At 36.7% G+C, this 24,885-nt stretch overlaps 2 long non-coding RNA genes across 2 annotated transcripts in view; one reads left to right on the top strand and one right to left on the bottom strand.

Annotated features, from left to right (window-relative positions):
* The window catches only part of LOC129048296 (uncharacterized), a 76,965-nt gene extending 62,798 nt beyond the window's left edge, over nt 1–14,167 (bottom strand). Inside the window, exons 1-2 of the long non-coding RNA XR_008510525.2 lie at nt 9,431–14,167; nt 2,228–2,381 (exon numbers count right to left, since the gene is read on the bottom strand). This is a non-coding gene — a long non-coding RNA (uncharacterized LOC129048296). The remainder of the gene's footprint in view (nt 1–2,227; nt 2,382–9,430) is intronic.
* LOC112135227 (uncharacterized) overlaps nt 1–24,885 on the top strand; it is a 120,774-nt gene that overhangs the window by 76,075 nt on the left and 19,814 nt on the right. The gene's annotated exons all lie outside the window — the stretch shown is intronic.

The following is a 24,885-nucleotide window of genomic DNA, read 5'->3' on the forward strand; positions in this document are numbered from 1 at the left end:
CACAATGCCATTTCCAGAATTCATATAATAGTATTATAATTTACTGAAGCATTAGTATGTGTCAGACAGTGTGAGAAGATTTTTTAATGGATTTGCACAACTAATCTCCACAATAGAGCTATTTATTCTAGTTTTTTAAAATTTACAAATGTATAGGCATTAAGAGAGTTTTCCTATGTATTGCCCAGATTAATCCAACTTGTAAAGGGTACAGTGGTGGGATGGGAACCCAGGCAGTAAGAGTTTAGCTCTTCCAATATGACCTGCTTTGCTATACTGCATGCTATACATGACTAGTGAGTGCTACACATTTCTCTATTTAACACTTGTATAAATACTAATCCAGGAAATTATTTTTTAAACAAATTTTTATTTGGCACTTGCAGGAGATTGGCTCTAAGCCCTCTATGGATACCAAAATCTGTGGATGCTTGAGTTCTTGATATGTAATGGTGTAGTATTTGCATATATAACCTATGCACATGCTCCCATATACTTTAAATCACCTCTAGATTATTGATGATATCCAATGTGATGTAAATGCTATGTAAGTAGTTGTCACACTGTATTTTAACACTTGTATTATTTTTATTTTTGTATGGTTACTTTGTATTTTTTTATATATTTATTATCCACAGTTGGTTGAATCCACAGATGTGAAACCTGTGGATACGAGGGGCCAGATGTATTGCTTTTACTCATAGAATATTATTACACACAAACTTTTCAGGAGTTGTTGGCTTAGGATTAACACCCATAATCTGTATGGCAGAGTTATATGTCTATTAAGCCTTTCATTAGGATAGACTGGGATTTAGAAAAGGTCTCTGAGCTCTCAAATTATCAAAGGATTCATGGTTATTAGAAATTCACCAGGACTTGAAATTGATGATGCTAATTTCCTAAAAAATTAAGAAGAGCAAGGTAAAGTCACTGACTTCTATATTATTTTCACACACCTATGTCAAAGTAAACATTGCACTTGACAAAGTTAAACAGGCAAGGAAGGTAACTCAATAGCAGCAGAGGCCAGATGGAACTCAGTCTGAGCTCTCAAGTCAACTCTGGCGAAACAAAGAGCAGAAGAGTTTTTGAAAGTTGGGGTCAGGGAGATCATAGACTATCTGTGTTAGCTAATTGGCATCAGCCAAATGATGGGAAGTAGTTTTACAACTTAGAGCAATGCACCCTCCAAAGTTAGACTCCCATGCTCCCGCAGAGACTAGAAGAGAGGGACACTAACTTCATTGATGATTGCATTTCAAAGAGATGGCTCCCAGGTCCTTGAGGTGTAAAACTGGCAGGAGGCTTTTAAAAAGATTTACATCTCAAAAGGGCAGAGAAGTAATTTGCAATTACAAATATTCTAAAGTATGCTCTAAAGAAAGCAAGGTTAGGGACCTAGACGCAGAAAAAAGAAACCCTTCTAAAATTTAGTCATACCGAGAAAAACTTTCAACAGTCATTTATATGAAATATATAGACATGGAAACATAGACACACGCACATGCACACACACACACACACACACACACACACCAGAATTGAAACAAAAAAGTGAAAGGATAATCTCCTCATAGCATAGTCAGGATGCTTAAGAAGGAAACATGCATACTCTAGAGATTTAGAAGTATATTTTAATTTTTCAGAATGTTTGGTTGAGACAATTATTTCCAATTTTAGGTCCAGCTTTTGGTCCAGTTCCAAATTGTAATTTTGAGTTTTTAATTCCTTTTCTTGATAAACTGAAATTATAAAGGTTTTGTGCTCTGTCTCAATATTCAAACCTTCATTAAATGTTGAACATAAACTCTTGGCAAATAAATACGTATGCATGTGTATGTGTGTGTGTGCATGTGTGTGTGTGTAAATATAAATAACATTATCAAAGGACTAATTGACTTACATAAATATCAGAGGGATAATTTTTTGAGGAGTCTTTGTACCAGATTAAAATTGTATTGTTGAAAAAACCTATAATATCCAGATAAACAGTTTTAGAAAGAGTGCTACACTTCCAGTTACTTTAAGCTGATATTATAAATGATTTTATACATAAAATTAGCTCTCAGTCAAAATGAATGTCTTGATAAAGATACACTGAAAATTTTGCCATAAACATTTCAGTATCCATTTCTTCTACTACATAATTTCTTTTTCATATGAGCTATAAATGAGATATTTGTAGCTGAATCTCAAGTAGATTGGGCTTTCCAGTAAAACATACTTTATTTATTTTGGTGATTATGCTTCCTTTTCCAATCCAATTGCTTTTGTCCAGATTCTTTCCTGACATCCATGTTCAATGACAAATTCTATTCTCCAAAGGCAGTTTTCAGCATGTGTCTGCTGTTCGCAGCCCTGGCTGAATAATCTTCATACTGCAGATGAAACAATTATTAATAACACATTTTTCATATTACATCTCAATATATTAGACACGGTTTAGACGGAGAGAATAAAATGTTTATAGATTTTCTGGATTAGTTTCAGAAGTTGAAATTCTTTTCACTGCTCTATATAATTAGTCCTTAAGCCTTTGTAACCCTAAGTTAATAAATGATTATAAAAGATTACCATTACTATTGTTATTATTATTGTTATTTGCTTGTTTGTTTGATTATTTTATCAACAACCAACCTTCTATGTCATATTATTTTATTTCTTCTACTTAATAATATTAATAATCATTAGTTCCTTAATCAGTTCAATTATTAGCTCATCTGCAGAATGATTCTGAGAATATCCTACAATCTCTAACAGGGACCTGTGCACAATGGGAATGTCAAATATATATAATATTACAGAATAAAATTTAATAAGAAGTGGACAAAATACAACAAAGTATACATACATACGCTTGTAATCACCAAGAGGTTTTTTCTGCCCGCCGCACAAATAAAGTCCACAGCATTGCAGTAAAGAAAGAGTTTAAAAGACACAAGGCTGGCCATATTATGTGGGAGATGGAGTTAGTACTCAAATCAATCTCTTTCAAAGCTCATAGGTGAGTGGTTTTCAAAGGCAATTTGGGGGAAGGATGTATTAGTCAGGGTTCTTTAGAGGAATAGAACTAATCATATATATATACGTGTATATATATATATACACGTATATATATGTGTGTGTATATATATACACATATATACATGTATATATATACACATATATATACATATATACATATATGTATATATACACATATATATACATATATACATATATGTATATATACACATATATATACATATATACACATATGTATATATATATATAGAGAGAGAGAGTTTATTAAATATTAACTCACATGATCACAAGGTCCCACAATAGGCTATCTAAAAGCTAAGGAGAAGGGAGAGCCAGTCCAAGTCCCAAAACTGAAGAACTTGGAGTACGATGTTTGAGGGCAGGAAGCACCCAGCATGGGAAAAAGATGTAGGCTGGCAGGCTAGGCCAGTCTAGTCTTTTCATGCTTTTCTGCCTGCTTTATATTCTAGCCACGTTGGTAACTGATTAGCTGGTGCCAACCCAGATTAAGGCTGGGCCTGCCTTTCCCAGACCACTGACTCAAATGTTATTCTCCTTTGACAACACCCTCACAGACACACCCAGGATCAATAAGTTGCATCCTTCAATCCAATCAAGTTGATACTTAGTATTAACCATCACAGGTCTACCTTTTGTTAACTTGAACACACACACATCTCATGAGATTATACATAATCTTCAGATAAAGACAATAATAACGTCATAATTTTGCCTAACATAATACAACTATCCTTCATAAACTAAACGCACCAATCCCCAACCCAAATGCTATTACATAAAGTTAACAATACTTAAATACTGATATGAAGTCAATAAATCTTATGTCACAGGACAAAGGAAAAAGGAAACAAAATAAAGATATTTTCTCAGTACAAGTGTATAAATGCACAAATATGTTTTTAACAAAAGAAGGAGGAAATATTCATGACAATTACAGTCCTTGTTTTTGCAGCTGGTCATGTGGTCATAGCTGATATCAATGACTACCTTCTTCTACTACTAATTCTATATTCTCTTTGCCTTCAGCAAGCACCTCAGCAGGCCATTTTTTTTTTTTTTTCCTGGTGGAGTGACCCAAACCTTAATTCCTGAAGAGTCTGAGCCATTTGTTGTCCTTCCTGGATTGGACTGTTGTAGTTTCACATTGACCTTAATCACAGGGCATGGTAATATTAAGAGATGCCCTAATAGATCTCTTGTATTCCATGCATACTCTTCCTTAACCTCCGTTGTGGAGTAGAAGACTGATTTTATCTTGATAGTCTGGGCCAATCACCCCAGCCAACACTGTAACTCTCTCCTTAGCCTATTGACTTAAAGGTAGGAGGAGCCCAAAGTATCCAGGTGGCAATATTAACTTCCATTTATTTGAATCGTTGTGTCTCCTAGGGGCAGCATTCCTTGCTCTGGAACTAAGACCTCTAGGTGAGCAGAATGTAATGTCATGCGAACAGGAAGCAAAAATTTTGCTAGTGGATCACTAGGGGTGATGTTGAATGGTGCCACTTTCGCTTTCACCCCTTGAAAGCGTGCATCCTGGCTATGGGAAAAACAGTACCATACATTGGATGCTGATTCACAGCATACATGGCCTCTGGAGAACTTTGCCCAGCTTTGTATTATCATCTAGTTGGCATTATAACTGTGACTTCAAAAGGCCATTCCACCATTCTGTCAATTCAGCTACTTCAGGATGATGGGGAACATGGTAAGACCAAGGAATTCCATGAACATGAGCCCATTGCCACACTTCTTTAGCTGTAAAGTGAGTGCCTTGGTCAGAGGCAATGCTGTGTGGAATACCATGATGGTGGAAAAGGCATTCCATCAGTCCACTGATGGTAGTTTTAGGAGAAGCATTGAGTGCAAGATAGGCAAACCCATATCCAGGTAAGTGTCTATTCCAGTGAGGACAAACCTCTGCCCTTTCCATGATGGAAGAGGTCCAATATAATCAACCTGCCATCAGGTAGCTGGCTGATCACCCCGAGGAATGGTACCATATTGGGGGCTCAGTGTTGGTCTCTGCTGCTGGCAAATTGGGCACTCAGCAGTGGCCATAGCCAGGTCAGCCTTGGTGAGCAGAAGTCCACGTTGCTGAGCCCATGTGTAACATCCATCCCTGCCACCATGGCCACTTTGTTCATGGGTCCACTGGGTGAAGACATGGATGGCTGGGGAAAGAGGCTGAGTGGTGACAACAGAATGGGTCATATTATCCACTCAATTATTAAAATCCTCCTCTGCTGAGGTCACCCGCTGGTGAACATTCACATAGGATACAAATATCTTCACCGTTTCTGACCATTCAGAGAAGTCCATCCACATGTCTCTTCCCCACATACCTTTGTCACCAATTTTCCAATCATGCTTCTTCCAAGTTCCTTGACCATCCAGCCAAACTATTGCTACAGCTCATGAATCAGTATATAATCACGTATCTGGCCATTTCTACTTCCGTGAAAAGTGCACAGCCAGGTTCACTGCTCAGAGCTCTGCCCAATGAGAAGATTTCCCTTCACTGCTGTCCTTCAGGGATGTCCCAGAAAGGAACTGTAGTGCTGCAGCTGTCAACTTTCAGGTGGTGCCTGTATATCATGCAGAACCATCTGTGAACCATGCCCTACTCTTCTCTTCCTCTGTCAACTGATCATAGGGAACTCCCCATGAGGCCATTGGTACAGGCTGGGGGAGAGAAGGCAGGGTGGCAGGAGTGGAGACCATGGACTTTTGAGCCATTTCTTCATGTAAATCACTTTTGCCTTCAAGACCTGCTCAAACCTGATCACATATATATACCACTTGCATTTGATGATGGAATGCTGCAATGCATGAGCCACTTTATAACTAGATGGGTCAAAAAACACCCAGTTCATAAGAGGCAGTTCAGTTCACATGTTGACTTGATGACCCATTGTCAAATGTTCTGTTTCCACCAAAGCCCAATAACAGGCCAAGAGTTGTCTCTCAAAAGGAGAGTAGTTATCTGAAGAAGATGGCAGGGACTTGCTCCAAAATCTTAGATGCCTCAGCTGTGATTCACCTATGGGGACCAGCCAAAGGCTCCAAACAGCATCCCTATCTTCCACTGACACCTCAACACCATTGGATCTGTTGGGTCATATGTCTTAAGTGGCAGAGCAGCTCGCACAGCAGCCTGGACCTGATGGAGAGTCTTCTCCTGTTGTGAACCCAACTCAAAACTGGCAGCCTTTCGGGTCGCTCAATAAATGGGCCAAAGGAACACACCCAAATGAGGAATGTGTTGCATCCAAAATCCAAATAGACCCACTAGGCACTGTGCCTCTTTCTTGGTTGTAGGTGGGGCCAAATGCAGCAACTTATCCTTTACCTTAGATGCAGTATCTCAACAGGCCCCACACCACTGGACCCCTAGAAATTGTACTAAGGTAAGGTCCCTGAATTTTAATTGGATTTATTTCCCATCCCCTAGCCCACAAATGTCTCACCAATAAGTCCAGCTTGTTTGCTACTTCTTGCTCATTGGGTCCAATCAACATAATGTCATCAATGTAATGGACCAGGGTGATATTTTGTGGAAGTGAAGAATGATCAGGGTCTCTCCAAATAAGATGAAACAAAGCCGTAGAGTTGATATACCCCTGAGGTAGGACAGTAAAGGTATATTGCTGGCCTTGCCAGCTGAAGGCAAATTGCTTCTGGTGAGCCTTAGGGACAGGAATGGAAAAAAAGGCATTTACCAAGTCAATAGCTCCGTACCAGATACCAGGAGATGTGTTAATTTCCTCAAACAATGAAACCACATCTGGTACAGTAGCTGCAATTAGAGTCACCCCATGGTTAAGCTTATGATAATCCACTGTCATTTTCTAAGATCCTTCTGTGTTCTGCACAGGCCAAATAGGAGAGTTGAATGGGGATGTGGTGAAAATCATCACTCCTGCATCTTTCAAGTTCTTGATGGTGGCACTAATCTCTGCAGTCCCTCCAGGATGTGATATTGTATTTAATTTACTATTCTTCTAGGTAGAAGCAGCTCTGATGGCTTCCATTTGGCCTTTCCCACCATAGTAGCCCTCACCCTACCAGTCAGGGAGCCAATGTGGTCTTTCTGCCAGCTGCTAAGTATGTCTGTGCCAATTATGCATTCTAGCACTGAGGAAATGACTACAGGATGAGTCCAGGGATCCACTGGACCCACTGGACCCACTATAAGTTGGACCTGAGCTAAAACTCTATTGATTACCAGACCTCAATAAGCCCTTACTTTAACTGGAGCACCACAATGACGTTTTGGGTCCCCTGGAATCAATGTCAGCTCAGAGCCAGTATCCAGTAGTCCCCAAAATGTTTGATAATTTCTCTTTCCCCAATGTACAGTTACACTGGTAAAAAGTTGGAAGTCTTCTTGGTGAAGGAAGGGAGAAAGATTAACAGCATAAATTGTCAGTAATGTAGTTGGTTCCTTCCTCAAAGGGACCTGGCCTCCCCTTCATTCAAGAGGTTCTAGGTCTGTAAACTGGCACAAATCTAAAAATTCATTGAGGAGCCATGATTCTCTGTTTTTAAAATTCAAATTAGTATTTTGTCCATTAGACCTAGAAGATTTCTGCTTACATAAATTAAGTAGAAATGCAGTAGGCTTCCTATCAATTTCACTTTTAAGAACACTGTGATTAATTATGCAATGCCAGAGCTCAACATGAGTCAGATTATTCTGATTGCCACTTTGCCTCTGTTGTCCATTACAGTAGCTACACCCACTTTGCTTTTGATGGTTAAGTGCTGCCACTTTGCCCCTGCCACCTCAGGATCCAATTATTCCCATTGTATTTAAATTTTGTAGTTGAGTGACTGACTGCGGCTCCCACTGTTAGCTCTGACATACAGAGAAAAGCAATTACAGGGCTCTTCAAAGATGCAGGTGCTGTCCTCACAAATCTATTGCACAAGGCATTGGCCAAGGATATATCTTCTGGGCCCTCCCAGCTCAGATGATAGGTCTAAAATGACTAATCTACTCCATGATCCCAATCTCTTTAAGCCTTTGGATCCCTTCCTCTACGTTAAACTAAGGGATATCAGGCATTTCCAGCTCACTCACGTGGGCCATCTATTAATCCATGTATCAGCTAACCAAGAAAATATACTATTAGAACCTTTTTTAACTCCCTCAACCGCAACATTAAATGAAGATTCCCTACTTAGTGGGCCCAAATCAATAAATTCAGCCTGATCCAACCAACTTTGTGTTCCTTCCACCATTATCCCACACCCTTAATATCCATTACCATGCCTGTTCTCAAGATTTATGTTCATACAAATTAGAAAACTCAAGCAGTTCTTTTTGAGTGTAGCATATCTCCTCATGGGTCACACTCTGAACCTTACCTCTACAGCCCCACCAGTACTTTAGTCTAGTTATAAGTCTAGAAGAAAACAGGGGTGTTGGGGGTGGCTCTGGAGGAGAATCAACATTATCTTGCCTGGCGACTGCCTCGGTGGAGGCCATCCCTGTTGTCTCAGGCAGTGCAGGGTTTATCTCCTCAAGCAAATGTGTAAAAGCTGATGGCAGCATGGGTTGGGGAGGGGATGTTGCCACTATTGGGGATGGGGAAGCTATTTCTTCTAGCAAAAAAGGTTCATCAGAGTTTACAAACTTAGTGTCCCCAACATCATCAGGGTCCTCCCACACGTCCCCATTACAAGCTGCACGTTCCCATTCTTTTCCAATCAATCCCCTGACTTTAACAGGAGACACCTGGCGAGGCTGTGCATGCACCTTTCATTGCATGTCAACCGCTCTCATGGTAAGAGCTGTGTCTGTTTTTCCACAATTTCAGCTCTTTCTGTCCAGAAGATAAGACTCTCACACAGGGCAATCTTAGCAGATTTGAGGCTGAGTATCCACTTCTGAATCCAGGAGTTAAGATTCCTGAGTTCCTCATATTTTTCATCATTTTGTCCACTGAACTTAGGAGCAACCAACCTCCTTCATTATGTTTCTTGATTCTCCAGATATGGTCAAAGGTATTATATAGACTAAACTCCTTGCCTCTCATGAGCAGAGAATCAGGAGTGTCAAATGCATTTATTTTACATAACTCTCTAAACAGTTTACACCAAGGACTCTCAGTGTTCTCCATATGTTAGAAGTAGGGTCCTTAGCGTTTTTGTGTCTAATCATATTAAGCAGCCAAATCCAGAAACCCCAAAACCAATGAAAGAACTTCATCCTTAATAATCTGCTCCCCTAGAACCGCTTCTGCTACCAAAATCTGTATTAGTCAGGGTTCTCTAGAAGGACAGAACTAATAGGATATATAGATATAGATATAGATATACATAGATATATAGATACAGATATATGTAAAGAGGAATTTATTAAGTATTAACTCACATGGTCACAAGGTCTCACAATAGGCCATCTGCAAGCTGAGGAGCAAGGAGAGCCAGTCCAAGTCTCAAAACTGAAGAACTTGGAGTCCAGTGTTTGAGGGCAAGAAGCATTCAGCATGGGAGAAAGATGTAGGCTGAGAGGCTAGGCCAGCCCCTCTTTTCACGTTTTTCTGTCTGCTTTATATTCTACCTGCACTGGCAGCTGATTAGATGGTGCCTACCCAGATTGAGGGTGGGTCTGCGTGTCCCAGCCCCCTGACTGAAATGTTAATCTGCTTTGGCAACACCCTCACAGACACACCCAGAGTCAACACTTTGCATCCTTCAGTCCAATCAAGTTGACACTCAGTATTAACCATCACAATGGGGTAGGGGTTGCTAGGCTTGCTGCTGATAGGTTGGGGCACAGATGAAGTCATAGGTGGTGAAACTGTCTTCCTGCATGCCAAATCACTTCTGGGTCAGGCCACAGGAGTGAGGTTGACAGGTCCAAGTGGAACCATCAGGTCCAGGTGGAACCATGGGTGTCAGACATGCAAAAAACCTGAATAGATATCTCAGAAGGCCAATATACAATAGTGGTGTTATCTGCAGGTGTGACTGGGAATTGTTTATGTGTATGCCTTAGCAGAATTTAGATTCCTCTCCTCCCCAGTCTGATGGGCTTTTATTAGGTTTACAAAGGTAGTCGACTTTTGTAGAAGGGCTAGTATCATTTAAACTACAATCTAAATGTCTCTCAAAGTTAGCTTGCCCCAAAACCTCAGGAAAACTTAGGAGAAAGGCAAGATGGGAGGTGGGTTAAATCAGATCTCTTTCACTGTCATAATTTTCTCACTGTTATAATTTTTTTGCAAAGATTGTTTTATGCTTATTTATCAACCCCTTAAAATAGCTTACAGGTAGGATGTTGACCAGGTCTTCAGTACCTGCCTGTTTTCTATTGTATTATTTTCATCATTCTAAAACATCATTTTTGAAGTCCCTCAGCTTTTTTGAGCTTTTGGAAAATATATTCATAATTTTTATGTTATAAAAAGTTATCTGTAAATTCTAAAACCTATTATAATAACTGGGAAATTTAAATTAAAATTGTATTGCACCTGAATTCACCTTTGTTGCATTGTTTTTCTCTGGTTAAAGGAAGCAATTTATACATGGCATTTTCCAACTTCAGTTTCAAGAGAATACTTTGATATTTTAAAATATTTCAATTCTAAGCAAAATACTGTTGCACAATTCTTCTTAATGTATGTAGAAAATAATATTCATACTTTTGTTAGCCTATTATATTATAGAAATATCCAAAAAACAACAACAAAAAATAATGTGGAAGGCAGCAAATTTTAACTCTGGGGATCATTTGTCAAGTCATTGTGTAAAGTGCTCTTGAATGTAAATTATTGTCATTGTCAAGTAAATTCAGATAATTTGAATTGAAGATAAAACAATTAAAACAAATTGCTCTTCCTTTGATGAAAGATTTTCTTGTATCGGTAGGACTGTGGTGTTCATTCTTTTGCTATTTGTCATTTAGGGTTTGCTTTCAGCTCCTATAGCTTGGTCTTAATCTGTTGCCTCAATATGGAAGTTTGCTTCTTCCAGATGGAGCAGGAGAATTTCTCCTGGCTTCTACAGTCTGTCTTCAAGAAGGGTCTAGATTGTATTTAAGAGTTCACCTCAATAGGTCATATCCACTCAGGATTAATTTATGGTCAATTGATTTGAGATTTTAGTTCTTTCCTCACATTCCTTTCTGCTTTGGCATGTATTATAATATAACCTCACGAAGGAAGTGGAATGCATTGTATTTGCGTTCCCACCCACACTCCAGAAGGGAGAGAATGGGGCACCTAACCAGAGGGTAGAAACCTTGGCAGGATGGCATTTCAGAATTCTCTCTACCACAGATTCCTTGCCTTAATATTAAATCCACAGTTCATGAAAAACTCTTTTCTTAGACTCATAGACCCTTATTAAAGCTAATAGAACCAAAATAACTTAAATATATCCATCAACTTTGTCCTTTTTTTAAAAAAGAAAATGCTAGGAATATCCCTTGGAGCTCTCTATTGGCAACTCTATAGTTTCTAAATTATATTTCCTGTTATAATAGTATTTTGATCATAAGTTTTAATTGTAGTTTAGTTCATGAGTCAGTTTTTTTTTCATTTTGGTAACCCCCAAAATATATTTAAATGAAAATATGCACTTAATTTTAAATAATGACCAGAGTCTAAAACCAATTGCCTGCTCTGCATAAGGACATCTAGCTTAGTTTCTGTACTCAAAACAATAAAAATATCGTAAATATCATAAAGCAAAACTGGACAGAATGTATGATCATACCCCAAATAAAGAAAATATGGTACAGCAGGAATATATTAAATTAAAAAGAATGAAACTTAGAGGGTTGTACATGCATTAAATGAATATTACTGAAAGTGTTACCTAAAATGATTTATTGGTATCATTTTAGCTTTTACAATTTTATTAAAATTCCATTATAAACCAGGAAGCACTACAGACTTGACATTTCATTATTGACAAGCCAAATTACGTATTTTTGGATATATTGTAATGTGTCTAGAAATAGTAAGGGAAAATATGAGGTCAATGCAATTATGCATAAAATCTGCCTTAATTATCATGATGGACTGAGTACCACCAGGATTTACTAGATAATTATTTTATTCTCAATTAAATCTTCACATGAGAATGCAATCTGAGGTCTTTTCTTCCTTATAGAATGCTACCATAACAAGATTTAAAACTGTGTATTTGTGTGTGTTGTGTGGGTGCTTACGCGTGTTTTATCCATGGTATTGAAATATAAAAGAAAATGTCTGTCCAAATTTTAATCTGTATTATGCATAATATTTCACTTGATTACTGATGCTCAAGATTTATTTGAGGACTTCATATTAATTACACAAATTTTTGTGGAACACCAGTTATGGTTGATACAGAAGAGATAAAGTGATAAATTCACAGCCCAGTCCTCACATTAGTCTACTCCACAAGTTTATCTAAGAAATTATTAGAGACCCTATTAAAGCTGAATTTTACAATTGCATGGTAGTCACTTTCTGCCCTATATTCCTTGATGGAATATAATATAGCAAGAAATGATAAAACTAAGGGCAATCCTGTTCTGGGTTTTTGTTTGTTTGTTTGTTCGTTTTTTTAACCTTGAATGCAAAATTCACACCAATTAACTAAAGACCACATGTACAAGCACTTATAAGTTTTAAAAGTAAAAATATGAATTCTTTTGTGTAACTTGTTTTGTTTTGTTTTGTTTTGAGACAGTCTCACTTTGTTGCCCAGGAGTGCAGTGGCACGATCACGATCACAGCTCACCGCAGCCCTCCAGGCTCAGGTGATTCTCCCACTTTAGCTTCATGTGATATATTCATGCTTGTTCTTACAGGGTTAATGGATGAAGTCTTAAACTCTTAAAATTATAATGCAGGAAGATACCAGGAACATAAAGGACCAACTATGTTTATTAATTGAATGGTCATTAGAAGCTAAGGATTTATAAGACAAATATTTGCAAGTATTAAGGATCTTTTGGCATAGGGTTAAATGTTGACTTTATTTTATTCACATTTTAAAGTTTCGTTGAATAGACTAGTTTTAGATTAATGAAAGAATAAAAGTAGTGCCGTATCTTTTGTTTCTCTTTGAAAATTAGGAAGATTTTGGAGTATCTAGGGCTTTAAAAATTTTTTAATTGGTATGTCACTTATGCTATGCAAGAGTACAGTGATCAGTCAAATGCCTTACAAAGTTTAATGATTTTGTTGCAATAAATTACAACAATTACAATTATTTAAAAATTTCATATGTAGTTGTTAGAGGAAATATACGTGATTGTATGATGCAGAGAAGTTACATGAGAGAAACACTCAAACTTGTTATATTTTTGTGAAAGTTACTGTTATGTCTTGTCCGTTTTGTAGATATACTGTCCTTTAAATTGTGCTTTTCATTCATTCTTTGAGTAGCTATTAGAAGCCTTTTCATCCAGGCATGAAAACATGTATGCATATTAATTGCATTTGAAAGTTTTGTGTGTATTTGTGTGTGTGTGTGTGTGTGTGTGTGTATTTGATGCAATGTTTTTTGAACATCTATTTTTGACAACCTCAGTATGAAGAAATCTGGCTGGGATTATTTTTGTGAACAAAAGCAACAGTGGTGTGTCGTTTCCAAATATTTCTTTCAAGTCGTGAACTGCTGTCTATTTCTGAGATGATAATGCTATGATGGCATCGGATGACAAGTAAAAAATGTAGGACTTTTTTTTCAATCTCCTAATTTAGTTTAACTAAGCATTTGCTCTTTCTTTCTTAAAATTACTGGGCTGTAACACGAGTATATTGCCAGTGTACCTGTGATATCACTATATCAACATAGAACAACTCAGTCAAAAGCCCAAACATAAAGACACACAGGAGTTGTCCGGGTACAGTGGCTCATGCCTGTAATCCCAGCCCTTTGGGAGCCCAAGGTGGGCAGATCACCTGAGGTTGGAAGTTCAAGACCAGCCTAACCAACATGCAGAAACCCCGTCTCTACTAAAAATACAAAAAATTAGCCGGGCATGGTGGTGCATGCCTGTAATCCCAGCTACTCAGGAGGCTGAGGCAGGAGAATCACTTGAACCTGGGAGGCGAAGGTTGTGGTGAGCCGAGATAGTGCCATCACACTCGAGCCTGGGCAACAAGAGTGAAACTCCATTGCAAAAAAAAAAAAAAAAACACACACACACACAAGAGTCACATCTCAACATTTTGAAATAAAATAAAATAGGCTTATTGTAGTCCTGAGACTTTTTAATCATGTGTCTCAAATAATCTAATCTGTTGGCCATCTCTAACAAGTAGCCTTTCTCTTAAAAACACAATTCCATTACACATTTTAACAAAAAGCTATGGATTTGTGGCAATTCAAACATAAGTAAGGATATTAAAAATACTTCACCCTTAATCAGTCTTCTGGGAACATTAAAAACCAGAGGAATTTTTGAGTTTACATGATGGCCTGCCTGGTAGTGACTTCACAAGTGATTCTTCTATAAGGAATAAAAATGTTGTCTACATGGGAAGTTTAAATTCAGTTGACAACTATGGAGTTCAAAACAGAACATACCATACAGGTCTGGGCTGTAGGAACTAACTCACACAATCCCCCTTCACTCCTCTATGTAACACCCACCAGATTTAGTGGCAGCTGCAGAAATTTCCTTTGGTAATATTCATTTGAGAATATCTCAAAACTATTTTAGATGTTGTAGATTTTTAAGACATAATTCATTATGACAAAATGTCACAAAAAATTTATAAACTCAGAGAAAACCATGTGTATAAGGCTATGAGCATGTTGATTTGAATTTCTAGGTGAACCTCTTTGTAAAGAGCATTCATTTTCCATAGGCTCAGAACCTATTTATACTCCTTTCTTTATGAGAACAAGTTTTCTAATAAGAACAACTTTAAAAAAACCTTTTAACCTGGAGTATGGGAAGAAAGAAGATTAGAGATTTGTTAATGAACCTTTAAAAAAGTTCAGTAAACAACATAGGTAATTACCCTGTTGGGAAATGCTGCTTAATTAAAACACAGTCATTCTAACAGCATACACATCTGCTGCTACCAGGACTTGTTTTTTTCCTAAAATAACTATTCCTGAACAAGTTTCTCTCTTAGTTCATTTCTTTGGAGAATCTTCATCTCAATTTTCTGCCTTAATCTTGTGTTGTATCTCACAGTATTAATAATTATAGTAGAATACTACAGAGCAAAAAAGGTTTTGAAAAGATTGATGTCCCTCTAGCGTTTATAGCTCTGTGTTTCACTTTGGAAGATAGAAATTATTTTCTTCTCAAAACATTCTAAACACAGTCATAACAGGTCTGAGATAGTAGTTTTTTTTTTATTAGGAACTCAAAGCATGACCTCAGAGTTGTAGCCAAAATAGGAGAACTATCATATAAACACTGAAAACCTAACACAGTATTATCAGGAAATTTTATTCAAAGACTGTTTAAACTATGATTTATTCTGAAAACTGTTGTTACATTTAAAGAGGTTATTTTCTCCACATATATTCAATATTGTGTCTTATCCACGCCTACAAAAAAAAATAAAAATGCTTAATTAAGTAGGTCTAAGTTATAATAAAAATAATAGTAATTAATAATATATGGACAGCATTTACTATGTGCCAGGCTCTGCATTATGCTAAACATTTTTCACACTCATGTGTGCATTTTGTTAATCTATCAATAGGATCCAAAACATTGTATTTTTCCACATGAGGTTCAAAATCTCTCATCCACACTTGGCCACTTGAAGGTAACCCTAGGAGCAATGCTGTTAACAAATGTGTTCATTTTTTACATTAGAAAAGGATATTTAACATTTAATATGGTGAAAAACAAATAATGAAACAAAAATGATATCTCCAACAACATGAACAAAAACGATATCTTCAGATATTTTTGCTGATTTGAAAAATAGCAAGACCCATTTGTCAATTTTGGCTTTTGTTGCCATTGCTTTTGGTGTTTTAGACATGAAGTCCTTGCCCATGCCTATGTCCTGAATGGTAATGCCTAGGTTTTCTTCTAGGGTTTTTATGGTTTTACGTCTAACATTTAAGTCTTTAATCCATCTTGAATTGATTTTTATATAAGGTGTAAGGAAGGGATCCAGTTTCAGCTTTCTACATATGGCTAGCCAGTTTTCCCAGCACCATTTATTAAATAGGGAATCCTTTCCCCATTTCTTGTTTTTGTCAGGTTTGTCAAAGATCAGATAGTTGTAGATATGTGGCATTATTTCTGACGGCTCTGTTCTGTTCCATTGATCTATATCTCTGTTTTGGTACCAGTACCATGCTGTTTTGGTTACTGTAGCCTTGTAGTATAGTTTGAAGTCAGGTAGTGTGATGCCTCCAGCTTTGTTCTTTTGACTTAGGATTGACTGGGCGATGCGGGCTCTTTTTTGGTTCCATATGAACTTTAAAGTAGTTTTTTCCAATTCTGTGAAGAAAGTCATTGGTAGCTTGATGGGGATGGCATTGAATCTGTAAATTACCTTGGGAAGGATGGCCATTTTCACGATATTGATTCTTCCTACCCATGAGCATGGAATGTTCTTCCATTTGTTTGTATCCTCTTTTATTTCCTTGAGCAGTGGTTTGTAGTTCTCCTTGAAGAGGTCCTTCACATCCCTTGTAAGTTGGATTCCTAGGTATTTTATTCTTTTTGAAGCAATTGTGAATGGGAGTTCACTCATGATTTGGCTCTCTGTTTGTCTGTTATTGATGTATAAGAATGCTTGTGATTTTTGTACATTGATTTTGTATCCTGAGACTTTGCTGAAGTTGCTTATCACTCAAGAGCTTCTGCACAGCAAAAGAAACTACCATCAGAGTGAACTGGCAACCTACAAAATGGGAGAAAATTTTCGCAACCTACTCATCTGACAAAGGGCTGATATCCAGAATCTACAATGAACTCCAACAAATTTACAAGAAAAAAACAAACAACCCCATCAAAAAGTGGGCGAAGGACATGAACAGACACTTCTCAAAAGAAGACATTTATGCAGCCAAAAAACACATGAAAAAATGCTCACCATCACTGGCCATCAGAGAAATGCAAATCAAAACCACAATGAGATACCATCTCACACCAGTTAGAATGGCGATCATTAAAAAGTCAGGAAACAACAGGTGCTGGAGAGGATGTGGAGAAATAGGAACACTTTTACACTGTTGGTGGGACTGTAAACTAGTTCAACCCTTGTGGAAGTCAGTGTGGTGTTTCCTCAGGGATCTAGAACTAGAAATTCCATTCAACCCAGCCATCCCATTACTGGGTATATACCCAAAGGACTATAAATCATACTGCTATAAAGACACATGCACACGTATGTTTATTGCAGCATTATTCACAATAGCAAAGACTTGGAACCAACCCAAATGTCCGACAATGATAGACTGGATTAAGAAAATGTGGCACATATACACCATGGAATACTATGCAGCCATAAAAAATGATGAGTTCATGTCCTTTGTAGGGACATGGATGAAATTGGAAATCATCATTCTCAGTAAACTATCGCAAGAACAAAAAATCAAACACCGCATATTCTCACTCATAGGTGGGAATTGAACAATGAGAACACATGGACACAGGAAGGGGAACATCACACTTCGGGGACTGTTGTGGGGCGGGGAGGGGGGAGGGATAGCATTGGGAGATATACCTAATGCTAGATGACAAGTTAGTGGGTGCAGCGCACCAGCATGGCACATGTATACATATGTAACTTACCTGCACATTGCGCACATGTACCATAAAACCTAAAGTATAATAAGAATAATAATAATTTAAAAAAAAAAGAAAAATAGCAAGACATATAAGTTGTTAGATACATAGAACATTCATGTTAGAATATTTAAACAGTACTAAGTTGTTCAAAATAGACATCATTATTACAGTATCATAATGCTGATGTGATTACCATTAATAATGTAGTGTATGTGTGTGATTGTATTATGGAAAATATATATATATTCACAAATATTCATTATTTCATCTATTTGTATCTCTTTTCAAACAGATCTACATCACCCATTTAATGACTGCCTACTATTACATCATAGGCATTATACTCACCAAATTTACTACAAATTAAATTTATTTAATCTTCAAAATCAATCTAGAAAATATCATCTTTATTTCCATTTTACAGATGAAGGAATTAAAGCAGAGATTGAATGACTTGTCAAATCTGACCTTGCAAGTAATTAGTGGGGTCTGGTTAAAAATAAGGCAGCCTAACACCAGAGACCATACTTTTAATCTCTATTCTGTCTTTTAGAAGGCATAAATGGCTATAAACTGGTTCATTTACTTTTTGGGAATCAACTGCAATATTACATCTGAGGATTGTAATAAAATCTAGTTTTATTTCTTAAAAATAGCTAATAAATGCACTGATCATCAGATACATATCATACACACATTGTTTGGTTAAAATGAAAAAAAAATGATGAGACAAAATCAGGCACGTATTAAGAAATTTTGGTGGGCTTTGGTTACTCACACCTGTAATCCCCACACTTTGGGAGGCCGAGGTGAGCAAATCACTTGAGTCCAAGAGTTCCATACCAGCCTGGGTAACATGGCAATACTCCATTTCTAAAAATAAATAAATAAATAAAATATAGCCAGACGTGGTGGCGTGCACCCCAGGGGTGGATTTTGCAGTGAACGTAGGCAACAGAGTGAGACCCCCATCTAAGAAAGAGAGAGAGTGAGAGACAGAGAGAGAGAGAGAAGGAAGGAAAGTAGGAAGGAAGGAAGGAAGGAAGGAAGGAAGGAAGGAAGGAAGGAAGGAAGGAAGGAAGGAAGGAAAGAAGGAAGGAAGGAAGGAAGGAAGGAGAAAATAAATAAATTTTATAAATGTTGTAAGTGCTGTGGTAAAGATATGTTAATGGCACACAAAGAAGCATGATTTAATTTAGCTCTGAATTTCAGAGGGAACCTTCTGGAGGAGATAGCACTTTTGATTGACTTCATAGATGAGTAGGCCATTAGTAAAGCCATGAAATGCAGAAGTATAGTAAAAAGCAAGAGTGAAGGAAATGGACATGGAACTTCATGATGTACAAGCAGCATAGTAGAAGTTTGATGCAAATAAGGAGTATACTTAAAGATGGGAAGAAAGATAAATGAACCTGAATAAATCAGGAATTACTATAAATTATATAGCATGGAATGTTCTTGTTCATCAATAATTGTGTGTTCCTTTACATCACGGCTCCTTTTCCAGGCCAAGGTACTTAAGAACCTAGTCCTACTCCATCTCTCTCTTTTTCTGTAATGGCCATTGCTATGCTGTGGTTCTAACTTCGGAGACCATGGGGTCTAGTTGGCATAACAAAAAGAATGATAATCTGTTTAACGTACATTGAACTATGATATGATGTAAATATTAATTATGCAAAAAAGATAATATTTCAGGGACTGTATGTTGTAGCAGGATAACCTACCAACTGTATTGTCATGATGAATATAAATTAAGACATTGCTGTCTTATTTTCTTCATTATTCATAAGGTATCTCTGCATTATCATAGCTGCTGTTTCCAGCTTTCTAAAGCTGCACAAAACCAGTACCATGACTTAAGTCTTCACTCCCTAGTAAACAAGTGTTTGATATTTCACTGTTCAAGTTTCTCTCCTTTTAGGGCTTGTTTTCTGTTGATAAATCATTAATGGCTTATGCGTGACCCTTCCTAAATGAGGATTTACCCAAACTTTCTGGAAATAGCACATATCTTAACTGAAAAGGAATGATAATGTAGATGGTGAGATGTCAAAAAGAAAATTCTAGGATGCTGGAACAGAAAGTAGGATACTAGTCATCAGACTGCATGGCTCCTAATCTGCCTACACACCTGCATGATAAAGCAGATTACAAGATCACAAGCAAGGAGTGATTATGTCTCCCTGGAGGAGGGAAGTAAAGGCTTCATGAAGGAGGTAATGCTTGAACTGAGTTTCAAAATAATAGTAATTTCTTTCCCCAAACAGAAGAAGAAAGTCATTATAGACAGAAGGAACTATGATAAAGGAAAGCAGTCTGGGGAAATTGTAACAGTTCTGTATAAACAGATTAACAGGTGACAATGGAGCTTGAATCAGAAATATAACTGAAGAGAAAATGTGGGGCCAAGTATGATGCCATGTTATAAATATTTTTTAAGTAGACATTGAAGAATTCTATTTGATTTTATTTATTCTAATAAGTTTGAATGAATTCTCCAACTGTGTTATATGCACTCCCCTAGGCCTTCAGGATAAAAGACCACAATGTCTCTGCCCTTGAGAAGCAGAAGCCTCAGCTGTTTCATAAACATATAAATGCACGTGGGTTTTCCAAAATCATCCTTACGTCAAGATGTAACATAAATGGCCCCACACAGTGATATAAATAATATGCATATTTTCCCCTACTCAGTCTAGGCATGAGTGGTCCAGAGATTGGTAGGACAGCTTGTCTCCATAGGATTATCTTGAGGCTTCTCTTTAACTTTTTGCGTTGCCTTCCCCTAGGGAGTTAGCTCAGGTGTTAGACTCAGAATCATGGTGGAGATTTGCTTCTAGTTCTCTATTTACATTCCAGTCTGCAGCAAGTAGGAAAGAAAAGAAGGTGAGGGGCAGTAACTACTTACACGAATGTAATTGTTAATTGGTTACAACTAATTTTAAGAGACTATGAAAAGGAGCCTCCAGCTAGATTTCCATTATCACAGCTAAAATGCAGGATTCTTTTACTGAAAGGAAGAAAATGAACAAATGAATGGGTACTGAGAAAAAAATAGCATATCCTAATACAATGAGTGGATGAAGGAGAAGGAATTGTGAAGAATATCTCACAGATTTTGATGTGGGGGTATTGAGAATGGTAGTTTTCATTCACATATATATTATAGGGAATGACTTAGAAGGAAAACAAGTTTTTTTGACACATGAAGTTCAAAGTTATTGTGGGATAGTCTGGATATAGGTGTGGTCTTAGTCCACTTAGTTTTACTATCACAGACTATCTGAGGCTACCCAATTTATAATGAAAGATGTTTATTTCACTCATAGCTCTGCAGGCTGGGAAGTTCAGGGGCATGGCACTGGCTTCTGGTTATCCTACTGTGTGATAACATGGTATAAGGTCAAACAGGAAGTAGACACATTCCAAGGGACCAAACACTGAAGGCATCCTTGTTTTCAAATAACCAGCTCTCATGGAAATTAACCCAGTCCCAGGAGAACTAAAACTCACTATTGCAAGAACAGCATCAAGGCACCCATAAGGTAGCAGCCCCCATGAACCAAATGCCTTCTGTTAGCCCCCACATCTTAAAGGCACCTCCCAACATCATTACATTGGAAATTAAATTTCAACATGAGATCGGACAGAGACAAACCATAGCAAAATCAGAGCTGGTGTCAACAAGTCAATTGGACATATTATTTTAAATGTTTTACTATTAAGTTAACTTGAGATACATTTGAGATTCACAAACATAGATATTTAATTAAGGATACTTAATCTACTTTTGAAGTAGATATCACATACAAAAAAATGTTGAAAGAGAAGAGAAAAAAGTTGAGATAAGGATCCTAGTGAACACAATATAAAAAATAAGTTAACATATCCATTTAAAACTGATTGCAATCTTTCCTGCTATCTCCAAGATTACAATTTTTTCTGTCATCCCCAGATGTTTGCAAAATGAACACTAGGAGAAAAGCAAATCTGTATAACACTGCTCCCTTTTACTAGCAGAGACTGATGTGGAAAGAAAAATAGTAAATAAAGAAATTTTAGTATATGTGTGCTGCCAGAGATGATACCCAGAGTTAAAAGATATTAATTTAGCAGAAATATTAATTTTTCAGATATGCAAATGTAGAACTAGAACTAAGGCTTAAGATTAAATTTGTCTTTAAAATAAAAAAGAAGAATTAAATGTATGGGGGAAGAGAGCTTAAGGAAGAAAGTATTAAACAATATAGCAAAAGGCTGGAACTTATGAAGAAATATTGTTGGAGATAAATGTCTTAAGACCACGTATTGGGAAATGAAACAAGATTTTAGAACAAGGACGTCCAATAATATTCTGTTTTAGGCTGGCTCATTTGTTACAATATTAAATCACTTTTGTAAGCCCTTCTACCAATTTAGTAAGGTATAGTACACATATTTTTGATATTTGTTATGAGAGGGGTTTGCTGGTAAGATAGCATGGCTAAGAGGCTAAATTTCTTGTGTAGGCTGGCACAGAGTAAAGAAAATAGAAATTAAAAAAATATGGGCCAATGTCATTGAGACTTCTCTGTAAACATTAAAGAAAATGACAGTAAGGATAAACTTCCCCAAGACTTTGCTGACCTTTTAGAAACAGTGACAAATTTCAACATATGATAATTCAACATATCCCTGTATTTTAAAGTCAGGTGATTAGCAATTTATACCTTAATTATACCTGCAATGTTAGCTCTTCTTTGACATGAAACATATTCATAGGTTCTGAAGACTAGGATGTAGACATCTTTGGGAGACCATTATTGTGCCTATTGAAGAGTCAGAAACCATATTTTATTATAGATAAGTCTTTTGTAATCATTTCATAAATATTTTCTGGAATATCACATTTTCATGAGTGAGTCAGCATGACTAATTCAATGAGTTAGTGAAATTTTTATAAAAGTGAGCGTTAATATTAAAATCATCTTAGCAATTAACTTTCAAAGTCAGCTTCTGATAAGAATTAAATGCTGAAGAGCTAGATATTTTGATGGAAGTTGTTTCAAACATAAAAAGATAGCTAAGCTGTAGCAAACAGAAATGGAAAATTTTAAAATTCAGGAGTATTTCATAACCACATTTATGGTTACATGTCACCAAGTTCAGATAACTAATTTACTCATTGGAAAAGGCACTGAAAATACCTTTAAAATATTAAAAATAGCATAATGTAGCACAGTTTGAAGACAAAGTATACACTGAAATGATATTTCAAAAAATTACACTCTTAAAATATATTTTTTGGATGTTTATGTAAAATGATGGTGATAACTTGATGTTTTCTACCTCTGTGGAATGCATATGACACCTAAGATGTGGATATTATAAATGCAGTATAAGAAAACTCAACGCATGCTTATTCTAGATTTCAGATTATTGATGATCTTCACCACAAACTCTAAAGCCTCCTCTGTTTGGGCAATAAGAGAGCAGGTGTATGTGATATGAGTCTCCTTCCTAGATAATATATTGCTGCAGCTTCCATGTGTAGAAATTGAGCTGAGTGGCATTCTGCCCAGTGCTGAGATAACAGATAGGGTGGTAGCAGTCATACTGGCATCTGCGTAACTAACTCACTTGGTCCTGCCATAGCCAAGCAAAAATATTGAATTTTCCACCAATGAGAACTCAAAGTTTCTTTTGAATTACCTGATCCAGTGGCACAGATTCTATTAATATAATTGGAATCCCCGAAACATTTTACAGTTAGAAACTCAAAGTTAGTGTATTACCCCATTTAAGAGGCAAGAAAACTAAATGCCAGAAAGATCAAGGAGGCAAAATTACTCAGACAGACAGATTCACACATGAGTTGGCCTAAAATCTGTGTCCCTCAATATGAACTATACTGATAATGAGACCACTATCCTGATGATGAGACCAAAAACATTCATGTGAACAAAAGACAGTAAAAGGCTTGTAGGTAAGTTCACAGGTATATTTCCCTTTCATCTATCTCTACTTCATATTAATCTGCCAATATAGTTAAACAAACAAGCAGGGCCAACATACTAATTAAAGGCCATTAAGTTAACAAAACTATAATTCTGCATCCAGTAGAATAAACTCTTCAGTGTTTCATGCAGGATTTCTGACATGAAGATATCTAAATTCTGTAAGCATGAACTCTGTTTCCAGAGTGTAGATTTTTTTATTTGATATGAGTACAGTTATCAATTGGGTCATAATTCAGAAGATCTGGGAGATATTGTTAATGGCGAACTTGTTTCTGACTGATAGGACATTCGATATTGAAGTATATACATCTTTGCCACAGAAAGCAGTAGCATTCAGCTCCACAGAATAATACTCTTAAAGGATTCCTGATGCAGCTAAGTGTGGTGTTTCACACCTGTGGTCTTAGCTATCCTAGCTACTTGGGAGGCTGAGGTGGGAGAATATATTCAGCACAGGATTTCGAGGTTGCAGTCAGCTATGACTGGGCCACTGCAGTCCAGCCTGGATAACAGAGTGAGACCCTGTTTCAAAAATAAAAATAAAAATAGAAAAATAAAGGAAAAGAAAAGGATGCCTGATGCTGAAATAAAAAAAATTCAACTGATTTTCACTATTAACACTTAAAATGAGCTCAGGCTATAAAAATAATGTCTTCTGCTTAATTACTTTTCCAGAACTGTAGGGTACTTAGGCATTCTCACTCTAAATACAATTACATGCATGTATTTTCAGCATTTATGTTAAAGATGATTCTAATGTCTTTTCCCAGTATCTTTAGGCAATGAAAGTGATGGCATCAGTCTGTTGTCTATTTAAATGTTTTCTGTAAGCTCTATAACACACTCAAAGATACAGATAGATTTATTTTGTTTGGTCTAATTCTTTTTTAATTCTTTTTTTATTCACTTAAGTTTATTTGTGTTAATTTTTAATATTTGTAAAAAGGAATAACATTTGAAAACCACTATTTATCATGAATATTTCCTTTTTCTGTAGTAAGTTTTCTCAGTTACTGATTTCACATTTCTAAACAAGAGGTAAACATTGTTGGTTTCATTACTGATGATGGGAACTTCGATTAATTGGTTAAAATGGTCAGCTCC

Source organism: Pongo abelii, chromosome 8, assembly GCF_028885655.2.
Source record: "Pongo abelii isolate AG06213 chromosome 8, NHGRI_mPonAbe1-v2.0_pri, whole genome shotgun sequence".
In the NCBI taxonomy this organism is placed as follows: domain Eukaryota; kingdom Metazoa; phylum Chordata; class Mammalia; order Primates; family Hominidae; genus Pongo; species Pongo abelii.